Source organism: Cyrtonyx montezumae, unplaced genomic scaffold (assembly GCF_038088225.1).
Source record: "Cyrtonyx montezumae isolate F1298 unplaced genomic scaffold, pur_monq_1.0 scaffold_6, whole genome shotgun sequence".
NCBI lineage: Eukaryota > Metazoa > Chordata > Aves > Galliformes > Odontophoridae > Cyrtonyx > Cyrtonyx montezumae.
The window spans coordinates 553,250-560,100 of NW_027072067.1; positions in this window are offsets into that span (position 1 = coordinate 553,250).

The window sequence follows — 6,851 nt, forward strand, 5'->3', positions numbered from 1 at the left end:
GCGTCAGGACTGTGTGTGCAAGTCTTCCTGCCTTTGGCAAGTGGCCTCTGTGACCTGAGCTTTGTATTTGGGCTGCTTTCCAGTTCTGCCCAATTTGAACACAAGCCTGATGGTGAGCACAGCTTTTATGGGTCCAACTGAAGGCATCACTGATGAAGCTGTGACTTCACAAGCATTGATGGCTCCCAGCCCATCACTGGCAGTTACCTGGCCAAAGCCTTAAAGGGACCAAGTGCCTGAGAACAGTTTTGGAAAGAATGAGAAGCATGTGGAAATGTTTGTCACTTAGTCATATTCCCAGAGAGATGAATAACTTTTCAATTGAAGTAATTAATCCATGTGCATTAATAACATGGCAGGAGCTGCATTGCTACCAACAAAAACACCAAGTGGTCTTCAAGAGCCTCCTGAGGTAATCAGCACTGCTATTACTGTAAGACTCCTAACAGCTATGAAACCTGCTTATCCCCAGTTTGAGAGGGTTTTACTGTTTGTTTTATTTCTATGACTAGGCCAAGGTGCTCTCCTGCTGCGCTGTGTAGGGGAGCAGCACTGATTTCTGCTGGTGTCTGGATGTGCTGCAGCATTTCTATAGCAACAGCACATGCATGTCTGCAGCACAGATTACAGTAGCTTCTCTGTGCACGCAGACAGGGGGAAAGGAGTTTGCTGAGAAAAGAGCACAAATGACTTTCACAGGAGTGTTTTGGCTTTGGAAAGACCAACTTTCCAGTATCAAGGAATGCATTTTGTGCCATGCTAGAAATGCTCATGACTGTGGTTTGAGGGAGGTTTCTCAGTATATGGTTTTACAACAGAATGAATAATGCCAAATAGTATTATAGCTGAAATACTTTACAGATGGTACAGTTAGAAAGATAATTGTGGTGGAGAAAGACAATCAAAACAAAGGAAAACACTCACCTGTGTCCTAGGCTTGGAACAGGAAACTCCAAATGAGTAATCTCCAGAAAGAGATCTTTCCCCAGAGGCAGTCAGCCCTTAAATGGGGTGTAGGAAAGGTGGAGCCAGACTCCAGCCCTTCCAGTCACACAGGTGGATTGCTTTCACCTGTGCTTCTATTTCCTTAGAAGGGGATTTAAGTCTTGCTGTAGGATTCCATCTCAGCTTGGACTGTGTTCTAGTGCTTATGCACTCACCTCAGATTTGAACACCTGAGACCAGGAGCTGGGCAGGACTGTGCCTTGGCTGAGCTGGTGATGAAGATGAGAACATGCTCAGTCTCTTGCCATAGCTAGCCCAGAGCTGCTATTATTTCTCAGCAAAGTGACTAGAATCCTCTGAGCTGCATTTGGAGAAAAATGGAAAGGTTTATTTATACTGCAAACCCACGTCCAGGTGCAAGGTTCCACTTTCCGTAGTGGTAGATGACCTAAAGGTTGCTGGACCAAAGGACTCCATTTCCTCTGCAGCAGGGGCTACATGGCTTGGCAAATTATGCCCTTGCAACATCCTAATTTGTACTTCTCTGGAGCACATATTGCCAGTCCAAGAGTGTCTGTCTGGTATCTCTGGAAGTCTCTTCCAAGTGAAGCTGGTTGTTGATGGTGGTGGAACTGTTGATGGCTTAGTCTTTGGCAGTTTCAGCATGGCAACAGAGTTCATAAGCATGCAGAACAATGAATTCTTCCACCCCAACGTGGCAGGTCCTCCACTTTTGGTTAACACTAGGAGCCTCTTAATGTGGCCCAACTTGGCTCTCTGAAGGTGTTTGAGGACATCATTTCTCTTTAATACCTAAACTGTACTGTAAGCTGTTGGAATTTAGGTGTTCTGTGGCTTTTTGGAGAACCGGACATCTGAGTTGTCCTGAAGTGGTAGTGAGATTGATGTTGTAGGGGAGAAACTGAGTGAACACTGCTGCTTCCTGAGAGCACAAAATGTGTATCAGCGAGGTTTCTTTGTTTTTTCCCCACTCAGCAATGTTGAAGGAGGCTGCTGATGGAAACAAATTAGGCCACAATAGCACTTCATCATTGGAGAGTTTTGGGAGCCCTGGCCAAAGGAAACCTGCTTGCTTGGCCCCCATCGGACTGGCAAAGCTGGCTCTTCCCAGTGCAAAGGAGATGGCACTGCTCAAGGAAGATTTCAGGAAAGGATTTGAGTGTGAGTTAAAAAAAATAGGCAAGAGCACTGAAAAATGTGAAAAATGTCACAAAGGTTTGAGATCTGTGTGTGTGATTTTTAGGCAGTATTCTGACCTGCTTATTGTCCTTGCAGCAGATTCAGAGCATTGTCTTGGCTTAGATGAGTCTGGTGAGTCTGAGAAATCTGTCATCCAAGTACAAAATTCCTTCTCTGGAAGTGTAATGTTTATACATTTGTTAGCAAGCTGGCTCCTTTGGTATGTGGGTAGTTGATGTTACCTCTGGAATTAGTTTGAAGTCTATTGCGTTTAATTTGCTGCATTTAGTATACTTGCTAAAGAGCATCATGTTACAGGTTTTCTCTCCATAGGCCTGGGGTATATAGGGTAACCTTCCAAAGCTGGCATCTACTGGCTATCCAAATAAGTACAGAGAGCTGACTGTGAATGATCATGTTCACAAACACATTTTCCCTTACTGGCAGAGCATCTGAAAATATACCTGCAATTACCTTGGATTTGGTCATGATGAAAAGTCAGTGACAGTTTATTCTCAAGTTGCACTTCTTCCTTTCTGTTTTTAGAAGAGAAATGACCAACTTGCAGCTTTTCCATGGTTGATGATATGACTTTGGTCCCCAGCCCAGAAGAATGTCACTGCCTGATATAGAATGGGGAGGAGAGAACCAAAGTCTAGCACTGGAGATTTGTAAGCCCATGTAACATTTTTTTCAGCTGCTTTTGAAACCTGAGGGCATAAATGTGAACATACAAAGTGTACAAATAAACCTACTTATTTTGAAGTTGGCTCTTGAATATTTCCTATACTCTCTCCAAGTGTCAGTAACTTTGGCAACTTCTCTAGAGCACAAGGAACCAGGATCTCTGCAATCCAGGTTTGGCTTTTTTTTCCTGAATATTTTTGTTTAGTTTCCCCCTTTGCATATCCTAGAAATAAGAGAATAGAGTGTGAGGATGCTAAAAAGATTAAATTGTTGTTTGGGTTTAGAAGTGAAACACTTTCAACATTTCTTTCCAATCTGTCACTGAAAAAGGGAAAAGGGGGGAGAAGTAATGAAAAGGCTAAATGTTTGATTTTTCCAGTTTCCATTCTTTTCTCTTAAAGAATTTGTAAAGAGGGAAGTGCTTCATGCTTTTTTCTGGAATAAAGAAAATTCACTTTTTATATGTGTTTGCCTGGTTCTTCTTGACATAATTAATCCTCCTTTAATTAAAACATTCAATCTTGAAAATGGAAAGATGGTGAGTACATTTGGGAACGTTTGTAGGGAGAATGATGAGAGTATAAAACCTTTCTTAAGGGACCTGTGCTTACATTGGGCTACAGGATGAAGCAATACCGAGCCTTTCTTTGGGTGAAAAGAAGCACTTTTGCTCAGTCTACCACAGCAGTAGCTTCTGTGGTAGATGAGGAGGTTGGCAGCATCCCCAGGTTCAGAGGCCAGCCAACTGAGTCCCACTGTCCCGCAGGACAAGTCCTCCTCCTTAGCATCTTGCCAGGCATCAATGGGAGTGAAGAATTGCCCTTTTAGCTAGAGCAAGACCCCCCGCCTCTTTCCCCCCAGAAAGATGTTCATCACTAATGCATTTCATTTAAATGAAGGTTTCTGGATCCATGTGCATATCTCTGGACCATGCAGGCCTCCACCATGGGACTTTGAACCCAGGTGGCAGCTTTGCTGATCCTGTAAATTTCTGGTTGTCTGAGATGCAGGTAAGAGGATGCTTCCAAGTCAAGGATTCTCAGAGATTTGTGTGGAAACACCACAGTCCTTTAGGCAGCAGATATTCAGCCCCACTGGGCTTTCAGAGATGTAGGAAGCTCAACTGCTCATGAATGCTCACCCTCGCCAGTCCTTGTGTCCTGCTTCATGCTCTTGTATGCAGTCCTCCCTGGGATGCTAGTTGAGCAGAGACATCATTCACTGGTACCTTCAGAAGCCTGCAGCAGAGGGCCACTGTTATGTCTGCCTTCCCCAGCTGATGTCAGAGAAAAGAGTGACTTCATGGAGTTGCTCTGGGAATTGGTCATCACCTCCCTACAGCAAAGGCAGCTGGAAGGGAGAACAGGCTAAGCACTGCCAATTGTCTTCATCCTCATACTCCGTTACAGGTAGTGGTTGCAAACACAGACACCACTGTTCTGTCAGGAGCCAGCCAGCTCTGTCACTAGAGCAGCTTCTGGTTGTTGCTGAAGCCTTCAGGACCCTCATTGTACAGCTTGGATGGAAGGCTGTAGCAACAGGTTTGGGTGGGAGTCGAAGAAGTATCTCCACTGGAGTAAAAGAAATGCTTTAAAACACAGGTGTCCAACCTTCTGGCTTTTCTGAGCTGCACTGAGTAAAGAGGAATTGCCTTGAGTAGATATTAGTTAGTGATGGGTGTGCACCCAGGGCTGGGCCACTTGGCAAGGATGGGCGTACCACTGTGGTGGTACGAGGCGGTAGCAGGCAGCATCACAATGGGCCAGGCCATGGGTTAGACATGCCTGCTTTAAAGCATAATGTTTGGATTGTGAAAGCAAAACAGGTGGTAAGCTGTCTCACAGACACCAAAGGATGGAGACAATTAGCTTTTCTAGCCCCACTGGACAGGTGTCGCTGATGAAGCTGCAGAAGGCTGCTTTTATCAAAACCAGCATAAGCACCATGTTGGCTGGCTGGAAACCCAGAGTTTTGCTGGCATTCTAGTGCGCCTGAGATGAGAGATGGCTTTTCTTTGAAGACAGGGTCAATAATCAGTGAAAACGAATGCTGTTAAAATAATTACCACATGCTTTTTCATACCCTGCTGAGCTTGAGATGTGAAAGACAGGTACGTGTTTGCTAATGGATCTCAGCATCCTACCTAGGAAATGGACAATGTCAATGCTGCCATGGCAGTGTATGGGAACTGTTGAATCAGGGCCTGAACCACTGATTGATCACCTTAGGCAAGCACTGAGTCAGCCACAGGGGCACAGGTGAAGGTGTACCTGTGTGATTGGAAGGGGTGGAGTTTGGCTCCACCTCTCCTAGACCCCACTTAAGGGCTGACCACCACCAGGGAAGGATCTCTTGTTGGAGATCCTGCTCCCTCCCACGTGGAGTCTTCAGTGAGCCTCAACCATTGTAAAAGGTGAGCTACCCTTTACTTACCAGTAGTCTTTGTACCATCTATATAAAGCCTTACAGAAATATACAATCCTCCACGATATCTCCTCTGAGTTCCATCCTTTCAAATTATCCTCCCTACAGGCAATAACCAGGCTTTAGCCTGATGTAATTGTGTTTAGCCATGGGGAGCTTGCCAGGACTGGGAGACAGATGCTTATGGAAGACTCTGACTGCTAGTGTATGGTTTCTTGGTATTGCTGAAGTTGCATTAACTCTTACCTTTTCTTTGTAACTCTAGCCCTGATGCAGCAGCGTGTTACGTGCTGGGGCAGAAGACAGGGGAGCTAGTGGGGTAAGGCTGGATGGAGGAGCAGCAGCTTTCCATGTAAAGAAACAGGACACAGGCAACTTGTTTTCCTTCTGTTTCACCACAGATTGTCTTCCATGCCTACAAAAGGATTTCAGAGCACGGTGTTCCCCTTGTCTCTGTGTTCCTGTTCTCAAAGGACTAGGTTGGGCTGTAAATCCCCCATCCCCTGAATTTGGTTTGGTAGCTCTGTCAGAGTGCAGGTACCTTGAGAAGCAAATCCTTGCCCAAAGGCTTTGATAACTCCAAGCCACTCCAGAAAACATTTGGCAAATGCTTCCCCTCTGGGCTTCTGCTGCCTCCCTGCATTCCCAGCCCAGCAGCACTTCCACAGGCTGCAACATCTGCTATCTTTAGCTTATCAGCTCCAAAAGATGCGTTAGCCTCATCACATGCTTAGCGCTGCTGGCTGTGGTACATGCACAAATATTAAGTAACTTGCTATTATTGGATCTTTTTTGGGCTGATGGGATTAGGACTCTTACTTTCCACTGGGTCACCAAGTGTACTGGGTTGGATATTTAGATAAGATGCTGCACCAAACTGATGCCACGTGCTTTCACATCACTGTAAGAAATAGAGGGACTATTAGGGAATTGGAAACCCAACTCTAGCTCTAGATTTTGTGGGTATCTTTTCAGAGTGGAGCTCAGTGCTGGGAAATGGAAGGGGCTGGCTTGCCCAATGGGTCAAGTAACATGGGTCTGGCAGTTCCCATCAGATCACTTTAAATCCAGCCCTGCTCGCGCTTTGCATCTGATTTAAACAGTATGAACAAATCTTTGCCAGCAGGGAAGCTGTGTTTGACTGGGGAGGTATTACGATGACTTGAACACAACTTATAGTTTCAAGTAACTGAAACTTATTGTCCTGCCACAGCAGTCCTCTGTCCAGGAGAGCACAGCTGCAGTGAAATAAATGCTCCTCTTCATTTTTTTCCTTCATTATTTTTATTTTTCTTTCTCTCCTTTTGTTGTGTGTTTAAAAATGGGGACCACCCTTTGTTTTTCTGGGATTGGTCATGATGTAGTGGATGATGCAGGTATACTTGTCTCAGAAGAGAAGAACAACTACAAACCCCAGAGAAGTTTTCCTTCTACATTTTCTGTTCAGAGGGAAAGATGAAACTGTTCGCATGTCATGAGATGCTCTCTCTTTTTCCCTTGCTGCTTGTCTGCAGCGTGTGCTCCCTCACCATCTCAATCTCACCTTCAGCATTAGAATGAGGCCTTTGTTTTTTTGGATACACTCTCTCTCATTT